At 44.2% G+C, this 18,761-nt stretch overlaps 1 protein-coding gene across 2 annotated transcripts in view; it reads right to left on the bottom strand.

The window, feature by feature from the left end:
- The window catches only part of RAB27A (RAB27A, member RAS oncogene family), an 89,194-nt gene extending 72,142 nt beyond the window's left edge, over positions 1-17,052 (bottom strand). The window contains exon 1 of one of the 2 annotated variants that reach the window (XM_025389554.1): positions 16,921-17,052. The gene's annotated coding sequence lies outside the window, so the exon portion shown is untranslated. The remainder of the gene's footprint in view (positions 1-16,920) is intronic. The other variant, XM_025389556.1, reaches the window with a different exon arrangement.
- Positions 17,053-18,761: the final 1,709 nt, after the last annotated feature.

The following is an 18,761-nucleotide window of genomic DNA, read 5'->3' on the forward strand; positions in this document are numbered from 1 at the left end:
CAACCTAAGTTTATACTGCAACAAACTAGAAAAAAGGGAACAAAATAAGCCCAAAGTTAGACGAAGGAATGAAATAATAAAGATTGGAGCTAAAATTAAATAGAGACCAAAAAAATTTAAAAAAAAAAAAAGAAAAGAAAGAAAAGATGAATAAAACTAACTATTTTTTGAAAAAATAAAATTGACAAAACTGGCTGGGCGCAGTGGCTCATGCCTATAATCCCAACACTTTGGGAGGCCGAGGCGGGTATCACCTGAGGTCAGGAGTTTGAGACCAGCCTGAACAACATGGCGAAACCCCATTTCTACCAAAAATACAAACATTAGCCGGGCGTGGTGGCGGGTGCCTGTAATCCCAGCTGCTTGGGAGGCTGAAACAGGAGAATCACTTGAACCTGGGAAGCAGAGGTTGCATTGAGCTGAGATTGCACCACTGCACTCCAGCCTGGGTAACACAGCAAGAATCCGTCCTCAAAAAATTAAATAAATTTTATTTTACTGAGGCGGAGAGAGAGAGAGAAAGAGAGACAGAGAGAGAGAGAAAACTTTACCTAGTCTAAAAAAAGAGTAAAAACTCAAATTAATAAAATTGTAAATGAAATAGGAGGTGTTACAACTGATACCACAGAGGTACAAAGAATAATAAGAGATACTCTAAATAATCCCGTCAGGTACAGTGGCTCACGCCTGTAACCCCAGCACTTTGGGAGGTCAAAGTAGGTAGATCACTTTAGGTCAGGAGTTCAAGACCAGCCTGGCCAACATGGTGAAACCCCGTCTCTACTAAAAATACAAACATTAACTGGGGCATGGTGGTGCGCATCTATGATCCCAGCTACTTGGCAGGATGAGGCAGGAGAATCACTTGAACCCAGGAGGCAGAGGTTGCAGTGAGCTGAGATTGCTCCATTGCACTCCAGCCTGGGTGACAAAGTGAGATTCCATCTAAAAAAAAAAAAAAAGACGAAAAAAAGTGTGATTACATCAAACTAAAGCTGCTGCACAGCAAAGGAAACAATAAAATGGAAAGGCCACTGGCCGGGCATGGTGGCTCACACCTGTAATCCCAGCACTTTGGGAGCCCAGAGGCAGATCACTTGAGGGCAGGACTTTGAGACCAGCCTGACCAACATGGCAAAACCCCATCTCTACTAAAAATACAAAAATTAGCTGGACATGGTGGTAGGCACCTGTAATCCTGGCTACTCAGGAGGCTGAGGCACGAGAATCACTTGAGTCCAGAGGCAGAGGTTGCAGTGAGCGGAGGTCGTGCCACTGAACTCCAGCCAGGTGACAGAATGACACTCCACCTCAAAAAACAAAAAAAAAAGAAAGAAAGAAAAGGCAATGTATAGAAGGAAAAAAAAATGTAAATCTGATAAGGGGTTAATATCCAAAATATACAAGAACCTCATACTACTGAATACCAAAAAAACACCCAAAAGAAAAAAAAATTTAATGGGCAAAAGACCTGAATAGACAGTTTTTCAAAGAATACATAAAAAATGGTCAACAAGTATATGAAAAAGTGCTCGACATCACTAATCATCAGAGAAATGCAAATCAAAACCACAATGATTTTGATTACCTCACATCTGCTGGGATGGCCAATTAGGAAAAAAAAAAAAAACAAGAGGTAAGTGTTGGCAAGGATATGGAGAAAAGGGGCCCTTGTACACTGTTGGTGGGAATACAGAGTGGTACAGCCACCATGGAAAACATTATGGAGGTTCTTTAAACTAATTTTTTTCAAAAATTTTAAAAATAGAATACCATAGGATTTAGCAATCCTCCTTCTGGGTATAATACATCTGAAAGAATTGAAATCAGGATTTCTAAGTGGTATCTGTACTCCCATGTTCACTGCAGCATTATTCACAATAGCCAAGACTTAGAAGCAACCTAAATGTCCATTCACAATGAATAAATGAAGAAAATGTGGTCTATACATACAATGGAAAAGTATTCAGCGTTAAAAAAGAAAGAAATCCTGCCATCTGTGACAATACGGATAGGTGTGGAAGCTATTAGACTAAGTTAAATAAGCCAGACACATAAAGAAAAATACTATGTGATCTTCCATATATTTAATATATAGAATCTAAAATGTCAAACTCTACACGCATGGTGGCCACTCCTGTAGCCCCAGCTACTCAAGAGGCTGAGGCACAATAATTGCTTGAGCCCATGACTTCAAGGCTGCAGTGAGCTATGATCACATCACTGCACTCCAGCCTGGGCAGCACAGCAAGATCTTGTTTCTAAAAGAAAAAAATGTAATTAAAAAAAAAAATACTCAAACTCCCAGAAGCAGAGAGCAGAATGATGGTTGCCAGGGACTGGGAGGAAGGGGAAATGGGAAGGTCACAGTTAAAGGGAACAAGCTTCAGTTATGCAAAAATAAGTTCTGAAAAGCTATTATACAGCATAATGTCTATATAATACTAATACTGTATTATATACTGAAACCTGCTAAGAAGATAGGTCCAGTGTTAATTGTTCTTAAAACACACACACACACAAAGCAATAATAATAATAAAGGAGGCAGGATAAAACTTTGGGAGATGACGGATATGTTTATGGCCTTGATGGTGGCGATGGTTTCATGGGTGAATAATTATCCCCAAATTCATCAAGATCTATATATTAAATATGTATAGCCTTTTATCTGTCAATAATACCTCCATAAAGTAAAAATAAACTGTTGAGTAGGGGAAGGAAAGAATGAACAAACAAATGTAGGAACAAATGAACAAACTCAGGTAAGAAAGAGGAGATGAAAATGGTACACTTGTAGCAGGGGTGGATGGAGGAATGAGCTAAATTCTCTTCTTCTGTAATAAAGTATCGACAGATAATGACTAAAACTGAAAAACTGACCATAGGAATAGAAACATGTCATTTAGAGACTAGATGTGTAAACTACTGCAAGAGTTCACTGGTTAACTCTGGGGAGCAGGAAATGGGCTGGGGGAGAGGAGTCTACTGGTTTTGTGTAACAGGCGTTGTAGAACAATGTCCATGTATAACTTTGGTAAATTTGGCGGGGCATGGTGTCTCATATCTGTAATCCCAGAACTTTGGGAGGCAGAGGTGGGCAGATCACTGGAGGCCAGGAGTCCGAGACCAGCCTGGCCAACATAGGGAAACCCCGTCTCTACTAAAAATACAAAAATTAGTTAGATGTGATGGCACACACCTGTAATCCCAGTTACTTAGGAGGCTGAGGCAGGAGAATCACTTGAACGAGGGAGGCGGAGGTTACGGTGAGTCAACATCACGCCACTGCTCTCTAGCCCCGGGTGACATAGCGAGACTCTGTCTCCCAAAAAAAAAAAAAAAAAAAAAAAAGCTTTGGTAAATTTTTAAAAATTAATTATTACAAAATAAAATTTAATGCCCATGGGTTTTTTTTTTTTTTCCTTGGAGGATTCAGGACATCACAATAAACCTCACTAACTTGCCATGCTACGTCCTCAAGACCTAGGACCTACACTGAAGTAGGATGTTGAGGATCTGAGTCTGGAGACAGACTGTATGACTTTAATTCTCAACTTTACCACTCACAGGCCATGTGACCTTGAGCAAATTACTTAACCTCTCTGTCTCAGTTGCCTCATCTGTGGAACAGGAATAATAATAGGATTACTTTGCATGGATTTAATTATGTATACCTATAAAATGCCTAAAACTGTGTTTGACACAAAGGAAATGTTCAATAATAGCTATTCTTTTTAATGTATGTTTGCCTCCATAATAAATGGCTCCTGACCACTGTATTGATTTCGTGTCTTTTGTTAATTTATATTTCCTTCTCCCTGCCCTCACCTTTGCTATCAGTCAGGCAGCTATCCCTCACCACAGTAATCCGTGTGCCTTCCTGGGTCAACCCCTACCCCTTCCGATGCACTGTTTTTAATTGACAAGGCACCTGGAAACCAAATAACCCAGATTATTAGAACTGTGTGTAAAATGAAGAAAAATGGGCACCAAAAAATGTTCTGAAAGTTGCTCTGTGAGGCAGGTTGGCAATTTTCAGTATATTAACCACTGTCTAACTCAGAACCCTTTGGCCTTACTATTAACTGTGGGTCAGCAGGTTGGGTGACACTTGGTGGGACCAACCAACCCAGTTTAGTGGAGACCGTCTGAGTTATAGCACTGAAAGTCCTGAATCCCTGGAAACCATATCCCAGCATTGGGCAAATTACTTCATCCTCTTGAGCCTGTTTCATCATTTGTATAATGAAGGATAATATCTGCTTTGTAAGATTCTTGAGGATTAAATGAGAAAGTGTTTGTATAATTCTTGACACATATGGTAGCTGTAGCTATTATACTCACTTGCATATTGTTATTATCAACTCTAATATCAGGTAGAAAAAGAAAGTATTCTTAGAAACATAACCTATAATTTGCTTTATATATAGTGGACTTCAGGAAGCTGCAATGTTTGCTTTTGTGAATTTCCTTCCCATTTTGTAATACACATTTTGTTTCAGGGACTAAGACATATTAAAGAAATTTAATAGTTTAACATTTCTGATTTCTCTACTGGACAAAAGCCTGGCCGATTTCCACTATCTTTTCATAGACATGACTCTTTTACACTATGGGATTCCTGGGTTATTTATGTTAGTAGCTGCTTCTAAACTTGTAGACAGAAATCAGCCTGTCACCTCACAAAGGACATCAGGCATCATATCTGAAATTTTTTTTTAATTTCCATTTCACTTTTTTCCTTCATAATAGCACCAGATTATTCCGTCTTCTAATTATTTAGTGAATTCAGTACATTTGCATGGGGCTGAACATCTGCATCTGCATTTCTAAGTTCTAAGCCAAATCATTCACTATATATGTCAATTCTATCCCTGAAAAACAAGGGCTTTTATCACCAAACAGATGAAATACCATTTCTGACCTCAAAAGCTGAAGCAACTCCCTACTCCACAGTTATTAATGACAGCCTGAAGGAAATGGCTCACATCTATGCACCCCACAGACACAAGGGCAAAGTTGCTATAAGAACAGTTACGGCCGGGCGCGGTGGCTCAAGCCTGTAATCCCAGCACTTTGGGAGGCCGAGACGGGCGGATCACGAGGTCAGCAGATCGAGACCATCCTGGCTAACACGGTGAAACCCCGTCTCTACTAAAAAATACAAAAAGCTAGCCGGGCGAGGTGGCGGGCGCCTGTAGTCTCAGCTACTCAGGAGGCTGAGGCAGGAGAATGGCGTGAACTCGGGAGGCGGAGCTTGCAGTGAGCTGAGATCCGGCCACTGCACTCCAGCCTGGGCGACAGAGCGAGACTCCGTCTCAAAAAAAAAAAAAAAAAAAAGAACAGTTACAAACTTTGGGATAGATAATGGAAAGCATCACAAGTTACTCAAAGCCAAAATATGGCCTAGGAACCCTCTAAGCAGCAGCAGAGACAGCAGAAAGAGCCGGGCAGATAAGACTCTTAATAAAGGCTCCCATGGCCTCTCCTCCCATACTCATATTTCTTCTCCAACCAGTGTCCAAGGCCTGGGAGCACAAAACACAGGAGAACACAGAACTTCAGAGAAGCCTTGAGGGGCAACTGGTCAACCAATTAGGGCAGGTGAAAATGGATCTAGGACTGGCGCAGAATCACCTAGGGTATTTGAGGAAAATTCAAAATTCTGGGTCCCATCCAGGCCTCCGAATTAGGATCTCTGCAAGGGAGGCCTAGGGAATTTGCATTTATAACAAGCTTCCCAGGGGCGTTCTGGTTATACGCAATCAAGCTTGTAAGCCACTGTTCTAGGGAGACAACAGATGGCAAAAATGTACAACTATAGTTAGGCAAATAGCCTGTACATCAAGATTATATCTAACTTCTACTAGCCTCAGATACCAAATCTGTAAAATAGGGATAATAACACTGACCTGGCAAGGTGGATGTGAGAATTAAATGAAACAAATAATAGCCTCACACACAGTGCCTCACATACGGCAAGTGCTCAATAAAAGTCCATTCCCAGCCAGGTGCGGTGGCTCAAGCCTGTAATCCCAGCACTTTGGGAGGCCGAGGTGGGCAGATCACGAGGTCAGGAGATCGAGACCATCCTGGCTAACACAGTGAAACCTCGTTTCTACTAAAACTACAAAAAATTAGCCAGGTGTGGTGGCAGACGCCTGTAGTCCCAGCTACTTGGGAGGCTGAGGCAGGAGAATGGGGTGAACCTGGGAGGTGGAGCTTGCAGTGAGCTGAGATCACCCCACTGCACTCCAGCCTGGGCGACAGAGCGAGACTCCGTCTCTAATGAAAACTTACGACAATAGTTTCTGTTTTGAATAAATATCACCAAGGAAAGCAGATAGCTAGGAAAGTTAAGGCCTCAATGTTAATGACTCATCAACTACAAAGGCCGAGGTCAGCAGCTTTAACCAGCGATTGAGTCATGAAATGTACCTGCAGACAGTGATTCTCAAGCTTCGGGGTGCATCAGAGTCACCTAGATGGCTTTAAAACACAGGCTCTAGGCCCCACCAGAGTTTCAGATTCAGTAGGTCTGGAGTGGGGCTGAAAATCTGCATTTCTAAGTTCCCAGGTGGTGCTGATGTTACTGGTCCTAATCTGACACTTTGCAATAAAACAAAACAAAACAAAAAAAAAACTATGCTGTGTATATTTCCTGTTTGACACTAGACTGGTTAGTTACATGAATATAGAGGAAAAAACTAAGAAACCAACAATTTCCGAGGCTGTGCTGCCCCTGTCCCTGAGAATCTTACTATGTTGTTTGAACGATGCATACAGAGGACAGGGAGATTTGAATTCTATCTTCCCACTCACTTGCTGTGTGACTCTGCATGAGACATATGATCTCTTCCAGCCTGAGTTTACTCATGCTGGAAGTAAAGGTGAGCTAGGCACTGGTTGCCAAACCAGGCTGTCCACCATCAATCACTACAGCAGTATTTTAAATAAAACATAGATTCCCAAGCCCTCACCACAAACCTAATAAATTAGAATCTCCAAAGGAGAGACTGAAAAATGTGTTGTTGTTTCTTGTGGGTATGTTTATTATTATTATTATTATTATTATTATACTTTAAGTTCTAGGGTACATGTGTACAACATGCAAGTTTGATACATAGGTGTACATGTGCCATGCTGGTTTGCTGCACCCATCAACTCAAAATTTACATTAGGTATTTCTTCTAATGCTATCCCTCCCCCTCCCCTCACCCCACAACAGGCTGCAGTGTGTGATATTCCCTGCCCTGTGTTCAAGTGTTCTCATTGTTCAATTCTCACCTATAAGTGAGAACATGCGGTGTCTGGTTTTCTGTCCTTGTGACAGTTTGCTGAGAATGATGGTTTCCAGCTTTATCCGTGTCTCTGCAAAGGACATAAACACCTCCTTTTTTATGGCTGCATAGTATTCCATGGTGTATATGTGCCACATTTTCTTAATCCAATCTATCATTGATGGACATTTGAGTTGGTTCCAAGTCTTTGCTATTGTGAATAGTGCCACAATAAACATATGTGTGCACGTGTCTTTATAGTAGCATGATTTATAATCCTTTGGGTATATACCCAGTAATGGGATTGCTGGGTCAAATGGTAATTCTAGTTCTAGATCCTTGAGGAATCACCACACTGTCTTCCACAATAGTTGAACCAATTTACACTCTTTTGTGGGTATGTTTTAAACAAAAGCTTCCTGTGCAATTTTCACATCCAGCCAGTTTTGAGGAGCCATTAACATGGTAATCTTTCTCCAGCATCAAAGCTCTTGGGTCTTTTTGATTTCCAATTCACTGGGTGCTGAGTCTATACTTACCCAGTAGCTTTCTCCTTTTATATTTGCTTCACCTGGATATTTTTCCTATAGGAAGCATACGCTGTCTTCAAAGAAAGGAATCTATTATGCTTAGCAGTTCCATTTCTCATGTATCAATAAACTGGCATTCTGATTTCATTTTAAAAATAAAGTCCAGGATGGGCGAAGTGCTCACAGCTGTAATCCCAGCACTTTGGGAGGCCAAGGCAGGCAGATCACTTGAGGTCAGGAGTTCAAGACCAGCCTGGCCAACATGGTAAAAACTCATCTCTACTAAAAATACAAAAATTAGCCCAGCATGGTGACATGTTCCTGTGGTCCTAGTTACTTGGGAGGCTGAGGTAGGAGGATCCACTTGAGCCCAGGATGTTGAGGCTGCAGTGAGCTGGGTGACAAAGACAAGAAAGAAGAGAAGGGAAGATAGAAAAGAAAGGAAGGGAAGGAAGGGAGAAGGGAAGGGGGAACGGAAGGGAGAAGGGAAAGTAGGAAAGGAAGGGAGAAGGGAAAAAAAGGAAACTAGAGGCCCTTACAGACCACAGCTACCTATGTGGATCTCACACCTACTACAATGAAAGCAACTAGGGGATTTTAAGCAGAAGGATATGACCTGAATTCCTTTAACTTTTTAAAATTTTGTTTCATGCTCCTCAGGAGTGTGAATTCCTTTTTTTTGGACATCACTGGCTTTGTGTGAAAAATGGGCTATGGCAGGGAGGCGCAAGAATTGGAACAGAAAAGTAGCAGTACAGGCCTTTAACCAGCAGCTGGCACAGAGAAGGCACTTGGGTATTTCTGCACTGCTTTAACACAGGGAAATCATGATATACTTGTTTTGCCTCCTAACATATTTCAGAGGAGTTCAAGGAAGAGACTCTGGGTGTTAGCAAAGTTCCATCTAGAAGTCACTTCCTTTGAACAACACACACAATTTTGGATTGTCCACAGTACCACTGGTTCCAATCAAGAAATATTAGAATAAGAACATAAAAAGAACACACCAGGGAACCAGCAGACCAGGCTTCTGGAACCATCCCTGCCATCAATGAGCCACGTGACCTGAGGTACAGCTCTGGACTTCTGGGAGGGGAGCCTGAGCTACAATTTCCAAGGTCCCTACCAGCTCTTAAATTACACAATTCTGTAAGTGTAACAAATGTGGTTTCCTTATCTGGGTGGCAAAATGGGCTGATGACTCAGGGTGAGGTTTTTTGTTACTGATTTTCAACCTCCCAGAGAAGCTCTAGTGAAGCTAGAATCAGGGTGTTAATAAAGAAACTGTCCCGTTTTATCATTTCCTTTCCAGGGTATGGTGGTCAGCCGGAAATCTGGGAAGTAGACATTCCCGGCAGCTGAGAGCTTATCGTGCAGAAACTGAGAGCCCAAGTCCCTGTGTAACCCTTCAGGTACATGTTCTCTGTGGTCGCTCACGCATGTGGCTTCTGCTCACGTGGAAGCACGCAATAGACAGGCCTCTCACTTCCTCCTGCTGGTAGGCTGTTCCGAGAGGGTCCACTCCTCTCTTATGGCCAACCTGGCACCTCCATGAGAACCCCATTTCGCATGATCCCTGGGGGCAGTGGTTCTCAGCCTCAACTGCAACTGCCCATCAGAAGCCCGTGTGGAGACAATAAATAAATAAATAAATAAATAAATAAATAAATAAACAGGCTGAGCCCTACCCCATATTTACTGACTTAGAATTGGGGTGAGGGAGAGGTTAGAAAGACAACAGTGGTAGAGTTAGGCTTAGTTTTACATGATGGAGAGAACGTGTAACTTGGGAAACTGCAAGCCAAAGAGGTTTGTCTAATGCAGGGTTTCTTAGCCTCAGCACTGTTGACATTTTAGGCAGGATAATCCTTTGTTGGGGGCTGTCCTGTGTACTGGGAATGTTTTGCAGCATCCCTGGCCTCCACCCACTAAATGCCAGGAGTCACTCCCCAGTTGTGACAGTCAAAAACGTCGCCAGGCATTGCTAAATGTCCCATGTGGGGTGGGGCAGGCGAGAAAATCAACCCCAACTGAGAGATACTGGTGTGATATCACATAGTTAATAATCAGGAATATGGAGACTAAAAACCGACCTACTGATTCCTGACTGTGTTGATTCTTCCACATTCAAGCAGGAGCTCTGGAACACAGGAACGAGCCACCGCCTGAGGAAATATCACAACCCACTTCACTACACAGCCCTCTGTGCCTAGGGCAGACGTGGGGCCTGGGACAGCTGACCTTGTCCCTAACGAGAAAAGTCACATTAGGTCTCTAGTATTTGACTGTGAGGACAATGCCTTATCTTTTCAAGGACCGCTAGACCTCTTCACTCATTCTTGGAGTTGTTTCCTTGTAATGATGAGATGTATTATGAAAATCACTATTTTCATAATGATTTCTTAGCAAGAAACAAAGAAATCCTGACCACAATCATAGGTTATATTTTAAAACTCTTTGGTATTGCAAATGAACATTTAAGCCATGACCTATTTGTGTATGTTTCATTTCCCCTCTTATTAGGGCTAGTACAGCAAGAATAAAAGTATCCTATTATCATGTTTAACTAGCTGATTTAGACCTTGTCTTTGCTTTTAAAGATACAAATACACAGGAGATTAGTATTCAGCCATACCCTGATAGGACCTGACCAGCCTCCCATGAGGTTGGGATCAGGCCAAGGTAGATAAACTGTAGCAAATAAGGATGAACAGGTTTTTCAGTCTCTTGGCAACCAATTTTATTATTATGCTTTGACCTGGCAGCTGGTAAGACTTTATATGAATTAACCAACCAGACTATGAAAAAACAAGATTAGTGGTTCTGAAATATGGTATTCAAATAGCAGTTAGAGAAAGCATGTTCACTTTCAAGGCTGCTTTCTTTTAAAGAGGTACAAATAATTGTAATAAAAAATAATAAAATATTGTTTAAAAAGAACAGATCTCTAGTAAGCAAGTCACATATACCTGTCTATCTACCTTGGTCCTTGTCATATGTATATCTTCCATATTCATTCTACCAAAATAAAAAGGGGTGAGGAGTTTCGTGGGAATAGGCCACTCAAAGCAAGCAGGCTTCCCATAAGACAATACTTAGTTGTTGTGGAATTATACTCAGTAAGACCACCTTAATCAAAGCACCTTACAATAAATACTCAAGAGGGTCAAAAGTGTTAACAAAACCATAAACAAAATAAAAATAGGCCAGGCGCAGGGGCTCACGCCTGTAATCCCAGCACTTTGGGAGGCGGAGGCTGGCAGATCACAAGGTCAGGAGACCGAGACCATCCTGGCTAACAGGGTGAAACCCCGTCTCTACTGAAAATACAAAAAAATTAGCCCAGCATGGTGGCGGGCGCCTGTGGTCCCAGCTACTCAAGAAGCGGAGGCAGGAGAATGGCATGAACCCGGGAGGCGGAGCTTGCAGTGAGCTGAGATCGTGCCACTGCACTCCAGCCTGGGAGACACAGCGAGACTCCATCTCAAAAAAAAAAAAAAAAAATACATTGAACTACAGGCTTTCTGGCATAACAGCAGGGAAGAGAACCACGTGGGGCTTTCAACAGTCATGTAGCCCTCAGAGAAAAGTCAAGGTGTCTCATGAGAATGGCTTTGACTGCCACATGTTGGATCTGGGGACTGAAGGACAGTATGATAATGAGGTGATCTTGAGTGGATGGCTACAGATGTGATTAAAGGTCAACATGAAAACATAAGCAACTTTTTCATGACCTCTTAAGGGACGGGATTATGCAGCAGAACCACCGCTGGTCCCACAGTCCCATGTCCAGCTCTGCCACTAACTCTATGTGACTTTGACAAAGTGACTTAACCTCTCTGGAGTAAATTCCCTTAACTATAAAAGACTAGAGATAAATGAAATGTTCTCTAACTTCCTTCTAATTCTAATACTCCTTGGGTTTACAAATCCTCTCTTTTGGATACATGCACAATCACTAAAAATCAGCCACGGCTCAATCATTCTTTGGACATTTTCACGATCGATGCAATTCCTATGCATAAACATAACCTCCAACTAGGGCTGCCAGACACAAAACAAGACACCCAGTTAAATATGCATTTTGGAATAAAGAACAATTTTTTAGTAAAAGCATGTCCCAAATAATGCATAAGATATAGGAAACAATTATTCAGTGTTTATCTGCAATATTTAGCTTTTTTTAGTTTGCTAAATCTGGCACCCCACCTCTATCCCCACATTAGAATCAAAACTCTTCACTCCATACACATGGGAGGTTGGCTGACTAAAGCACTACATGGTAACCTTCTGTTTAAGGCAACATATACAGAGGAAAAACGAACAAACAAAAAACAGGAAAGGAGGAACAAAACTTTCAGCATTCCTCTTGAGTAAGAGAGGCATCTAATTTTACTTGACACTAAATCAAATATGAGTGTTACTAGACCTCAGTCATACAAGTGCCTGCACAACGAGAGTGTCCAAACAGAGCTGAATGCTCTCTACTCCACACACCTTACCCTATGAACACAGGTAAATGACAGACCCCTTATCTCTGCCTCCAGCTCAGGGCTCCTGTCTGCACTTGGGGAAACCAAATCATAAACTCAAACTTCCTGACCAAGAAGCAGAAGAACAAATACAGTCCAAGCAAAATCTGCATGCGGCATAAAAAGTGAAGGCTATAGAAAGGATAAATTACTCTCTTCAAGAACCAATCTTGTTTTAGCAATGGCAAGACAATTTCCCTTCGCAGGGGCCTGGTCAACATGGTGAAACCCCGTTTCTATTGAGTAAATACATAAGAAATGAATTTCCATTTTCTTAAATTTCCAAAAAACTTCACTCTTCCTAAATCAGCACAAGAGGACAACACCCTGGAGATAGGCACTGAATGGCCCTGCCCAGTTTGCCCAGGATACAGACAGAGGGTTCCGGTCTGCCACCGTGGAAAGGACCGACAGCCTCACCTTTCTACTTATTTGAACTTCCCCTTTTTAAGGAAGATAAGACTATTATTTTTGGGAAAGTAGGACAGAAGATGAGAGACTTAGGAGATGCTGGTGTATCTATAGACGTTGCTTCTCTTAGAAAAAAAAAATGGATAGAATAGTAGGAAAGAAACAGCAGAACGCTCTACAGACATACCAGCCTGAATGCACCTGTTCTCCTCTGATCTTGGAAGCTAAGCAGGGTTGGGCCTGGTTAGTACTTGGATGAGAGAAATGGCAGAATGATCCCTATTGCTCCATCTTCCGTTCCCTTTTTCATTAGTTCAGCACCTATCTTTTTGAGCGCTTAATGTATGTCAGAAACCATTCTATGTGCTGTGGACATCACAGTGAGCAAGGCAGATTCCTGGCCATCATGGAGCTTGTCTTCTATCAGTGAAAGACAAATATCGTGTGTATGTGCTGGTTTGTGTATGACAGTACTATAAATACTCTAAAGAAAACAAGGCAAGGTAAGGGGGCAGAAAATGATGGGATGGGTGAGAAATACTCTTTTAGATGCGGTGGTCAAAGAAGGCCTCTCTAGAAAAATGACTTTTCACCTGAGTGAAATAAATAAGAAAGGCACACAGACATCTGAGGGGAAGAGCATTCCAGGCAGAGGAAACAAGGGCAAAGGTCCTGAGGTATGGCGGCAGCAGAAGTCAGCAAAGGAAAGAGTGAGAGCAGATGAAGCCACACTCCATGCAAGGGCTGTAGAGACCATGGTGAGGACTCTGTCTCTTCTGAGATAAAAAGCCATTGGAGAGTTTCAAGCAGAGTGACGTAATTGACCCTGGCTGCTGCCTTAAGAATAGAGTGTGCAGCAGTAAGGGTGGAAGCAGGGAAGTCCTTTAGGAGGCTTTTGCAGTAATCCAGGAGACAGAGATGATAGGAACTTGGTGGAAGCAGCAGAAGTGGTGGAAAATGGTTATCATCCTAGATGTATTCTTTTTGTTTGTTTGTTTGTTTGTTTGTTTGTTTGTTTGTTTGTTTGTTTTGAGATGGAGTCTCAGTCACCCAGACTGGGGTGCAATGGTGCAATCTTGGCTCACTGCAACCTCCGCCTCCCAGGTTCAAGTGATTCTCCTGCCTCAGCCTCCCAGGTAGCTGGGATTACAGGCACCCATGACCATGCCCGGCTAATTTTTGTATTTTTAGTAGAGATGAGGTTTCACCATGTTGCCAGCCTGGTCTTGAACTCCTGACCTCAGATGATCCACCTGTCTTAGCCTCCCAAAGTGCTGGGATTACAGGCGTGAGCCACTGTGCCTGGTCAGATGTATTCTTAAAGTAGAATCAGTGAGATTTGCTGAGGAATTTTTTTTTTTTTTTGAGATGGAGTTTCACTACGTTGCCCAGGCTGGAGTGCAGTGGCACCGCCATCTCGGCTCACTGCAACCTCTGCCTCCTTGGTTCAAGCGATTCTCCTGCCTCAGCCTCCCGCCTCAGCCTCCCAAGTAGCTGGGACTACAGGCACATACCACCATGCCCAGCTAATTTTTTGTATTTTGGTAGAGATGGGATTTCACCGTGTTAGCCAGGATGGTCTTGATCTCCTGACCTTGTGATCCGTCCACCTGTCTCCCAAAGTGCTGGGATTACAGGCGTGAGCCACCACACTCAGCCTGCTGAGGAATGTAATGTGGGGTATAAGAGAAAGAATCAAGAATGATTTCAGGATGTTTGGTGTGAGCATCTGGAAGAGTGAAGTTGCCATTCACTAAGATGGAGAAGACAAGGGGAAAAGCAACTTTGGGAGAGAAAACTCAAAAGTGTGGCTCCTAGAGATTGTTGTTCACTTCAAAACCCTTACATCTATTCTAGAACCAAAACAACAGAAATTGAGAAGCTGACTTTAAATTTCATATGGAAGGCCAGGCACAGTGGCTCATGCCTGTGATCGCAGCACTTCGGGAGGCTGAGGCAGACAGATCACCTGAGATCGGGAGTCCGAGACCAGCCTGACCAACATGGAGAAACCCTGTCTCTACTAAAAATACAAAATTAGCTGGGCGTGGTGGCGCATGCCTGTAATCCCAGCTACTCAGGAGGCTGAGGCAGGAGAATCACTTGAACCTGGGAGGCGGAGGTTGCAGTGAGCCGAGATCGTGCCATTGCACTCCAACCTGCGAAATAATAGCAAAACTCCGTCTCAAAAAAAAAAAAAAAAAAATTCATATGAAAATTCAGGGAACTGGACACTCAAAACAATCTTGAAAAAGAACAAGGTTGAAGGACTCACATATCCTGATTTCAAAACACTATGTAGCTACAATAATCAAGGTAGTATGATACTAGCTTGAGGACAGACATACAGATCAATGGAATAGAATTGACAGTTCAGAAAGAAACCTTTACATTCATCGTCAATTTATCTCAACAGAGGTGCCAAAACCATTCAAAGAGGAACAGTCTTTTAAACAAATGGTGCTGAAAGAACTGGATATCCACACACAAAATGTTGAAGTTAGACCTCCTACCTCACACCATATTTAAAAATTAACTTAAAATGGATCAAAGAATGAAATGTAAGAGGTAAAACTATAAAACTTTTAGAAGAAAACATAAGTATACATCTTCATGACCTTGAATTTGACAATGTTTTCTTAAATTTGACATCAAAAGCACAAACAACAAAAGGAAAAACAGGCTGGGTGTGGTGGCTCAAGCCTATAATCCCAGCACTTTGGGCTGATGCGGGTTGATCACTTGAGGTCAGGAGTTTGAGACCAGCCTGGCCAACATAGCAAAACCCTACCTCTACTAAAAATACAAAAATTAGCCAAGCATGGTGGCGCATGCCTGTAATCCCAGCTACTCTAGAGTCTGAAGCAAAAGAATCACTTCAATCCAGGAAGCAGAGGTTGTTGTGAGCCAAGATCACGCCACTGCAGTCCAACCTGGGCGACAGAATCAGACTCCGTCTCAAAAAAAAAAAAAAAGGAAAAATAGATTAAATATACTTCAATGAAATTAAAAATCAAAGCAGGTCATAGAAATTAAGGAAGGAGGGAAAAAAGCGAGGGAGGGAGGAAGAGAGAAGGGTACAAAGGAAGGAAGAAAAAAGTAGGAATGAAAACATAAAACAACATAAACCAACAGAAAATACAGAAAATAATGATCCTCAGTCAAGTTCCTTCGGCATTATATTAACCTTTCTTCACTTCTAACCATCTGCAGAAACTGTTTTCCAGGTTGTATTTTCCCTCTAAAGCAAGTTTTTAAGAAGGCCGGGGAAAAAAAAAAAAAAGTAACAAGAACAGTGAGTGGAGAATCAACAAATTTAATTAGCAATGATTAGAGAAAACGTACATAGCGCAACTCTATAATCCCTCTACCCCCAACTCCAACATCTGACCGATCAACCAACCATAAAAAGTGAGAATCCATCCGGAAGGAAAGAACAGCTGTTAGCTGCAGGGGTAAGGAAGAGGACCCTGTGGCAGAAGACCCTGAGGCCATGCAGGCCCAGGTGGCCAGCAGGAGCTAAAAGGCTGGGAAGGCTCCTCAGTCCAGGGCTCACAAAATTCCCTTCGCTTCAGGCCTGCCTTTGCTGAGCTGGTGATCTACTGGGACAGAGACAGGCTTTGGCAATAGTTACTAAAGCCTGTCATCACATCAGCCCACCACCAGTCCCGACGGCAGGGCCTGGCCGCCAGGTAGTTTGCTGTCTAACTGACAGGAGAAGGGAGAGCCCCTCCCTCGCAGCCAGTCTGCAGTCCAGACCCTCACCGAGAGGGCAACCGGGTTAAACAGTTAAACTGAAAGCTAAAGAGGGAGGAATGAACTGGGGGGCGTGCGGGAGGTCGGGGACTTTCCTCCTTTCCCTCCAGGAAAGTTTCCTACCCTTGATGGGCACCCTCGCACCTGGATGCAACCCGGAGGCGACCTGAGACCCTGGCCGGACCCCGGACCGCACCTGACCAGCACCAGGCGGTTGTCATCACTGGGGTCTGCACTGAGGGCCTGGGAGAGAAGCCACTTTTCCGGCGGGCTCGGGTGCCAGGAGGCGAGGAGAAAGGGCGGCGCAGCCTCCGACCCCAGCCCCAGGACGGCCCCACGGGGACGCCTCACTCGGTCCTCCCGGAGGGACCGAACCCGCCGCGAGCCTCCCGCTCCTCAGGCCCCCTCACCTGGCTCGCCCCGCAGTCCTGTCCCCGCCCGGCTCGAGTCCCCGCGCGCCGCGTCCACCCGCCGCTGGCCTTTTTTGGGTTCTTGGCGGGTATTTTCCGCCTGGCCCCACATCACTTCCCGTAAAGGAGAGCGAGGTGGGGCGGGACCTTCTCTCCTCCACCTCCCGCCTCCTCCTGTCACCTCGGGAGCGGCCCCTGCCCGGTTGGCGGGGGTTGGGGGACTGTCGCGCTCTCCCCCGCCGCCGCGCCTCTGAGGGGTCCTCTGTGAGCCCCGAAAAGGCCCTGCTCGCCTCCTTTGTCCCAACACTAGTTTCCACTGCCCCGTTCTGGAAGGTGCTAGAAGACAAAGGGATGTTTTCGTTTTGAGACACGGGGGTGACATTTACAAAGTGCACCAAGAACCGGTATGCGGCGAGGTGTCCTTTGGGGACTCTGCCCTATTCACCTCCCCCAAAAGCCATGTTCTAAAGGTGTTTTCCAGGGCATCAGATCGCGGTGGCCACCGTAGCAGCCGGAGGTGCCGGGCGAATGCACGCCGGCCCCGCCCGGGGTTCCCGAGTCCTCGCGGCTCCTGAGGCGGCTTCCCGGGCCCGGCCCTGCTGCCGGCTTCCCACCCCTGCGGCTCCTGGCTCAGGTCGGCCTGGACACGGCCTTTCCGGGGCAAGGAAAAGTCTGGGATTCCTGGAAATAACATGGGAGAAAAATAAGTAAAACTTTTCGCAGGAAAAACATCAATGTAATTCTGAGAGGAAATGGCAAACGGAGTCTCTGCTCACACTGTCTAATTCAAGAATATAAAACCACTGTAAATTTCTAAGAGTGTTAGAGCAATGAGTTTGAAAAGAAGGAAACTACAGTATGTTAAGGAACCGCCTCTGTCGGAAGAAACCTGCGTGCCTTTGCTGCCACCCAGTGGCTCTCTTCTTCCAGCGCCGACGGTGTCGCTCGGGCCTGCGGGGTCGTGAACCTGGGACTTTGTAGGGGATCAGGCCTCCTGGTTCCCACTCAGAGGCAGCCAAGTTCATCCACCTCAGCGGCCTTGGGCCTGCCCCTATGGAGTCTAAGGCAAAGGCCCTCTGAACCAAATGTTTCCACTTCTAAGTAGAGTAAAATGTTGAGAAGCCTTAGTCTGGCTTCTCTTCTGCCTTCTAAGCCATCTTGCTAACTTGTGTCTACCTCCACCGCAAATTCCAGCTGTCCCAGGCCCACCTGGCCAACTCCATCACCTTTCCAATCTGTAGCTACTCACAATTTGCGTTACAGTAGTTAGCTTGTCAGATGGGTCCAATTTACAAAAGCACGTATAGGATGAACCTTATGAAATTACCAATAGTCGGCAATTTCACACATTTGATATAACATTTCCAGGAAACCATAACACAGTAAACTCGGGTTTAGAGATAACAGATGTCATAACAGGTTGATAAGTTCAAGAGCTGTTCCCGTGTGAGAGAAGGGCCATCAGACTGTTGGTGAGGTTAAGAGAAAAAGGCCGGGTGCGGCGGCTCTCGCCTGTAATCCCAGCACTTTGGGCGCCCGAAGCGGGCGGATTACAAGGTCAGGAGATTGACACCATGCTGGCTAACACGGTGAAACCCCGTCACTACTAAAAATACCAAAAAATTATCCGGGTATGGTGGCACGCGCCTGTAGTCCCAGCTACTTAGGAGGCTGAGGCAGGAGAATCGCTTGAACCCAAGAGGTGGAGGTTGCAGTGAGCTGAGATGGCGCTACTGCACTCCAGCCTGGGCGACAGAGAGAGACTCTGTCTGGAAAAAAAAAAAAAAAGAGAAAAGGTAGCCCTATGTTCATGTCTAGAGGAATAGTCCTGGCAATCACTG

This window comes from Theropithecus gelada, chromosome 7a (genome assembly GCF_003255815.1).
Source record: "Theropithecus gelada isolate Dixy chromosome 7a, Tgel_1.0, whole genome shotgun sequence".
NCBI lineage: Eukaryota > Metazoa > Chordata > Mammalia > Primates > Cercopithecidae > Theropithecus > Theropithecus gelada.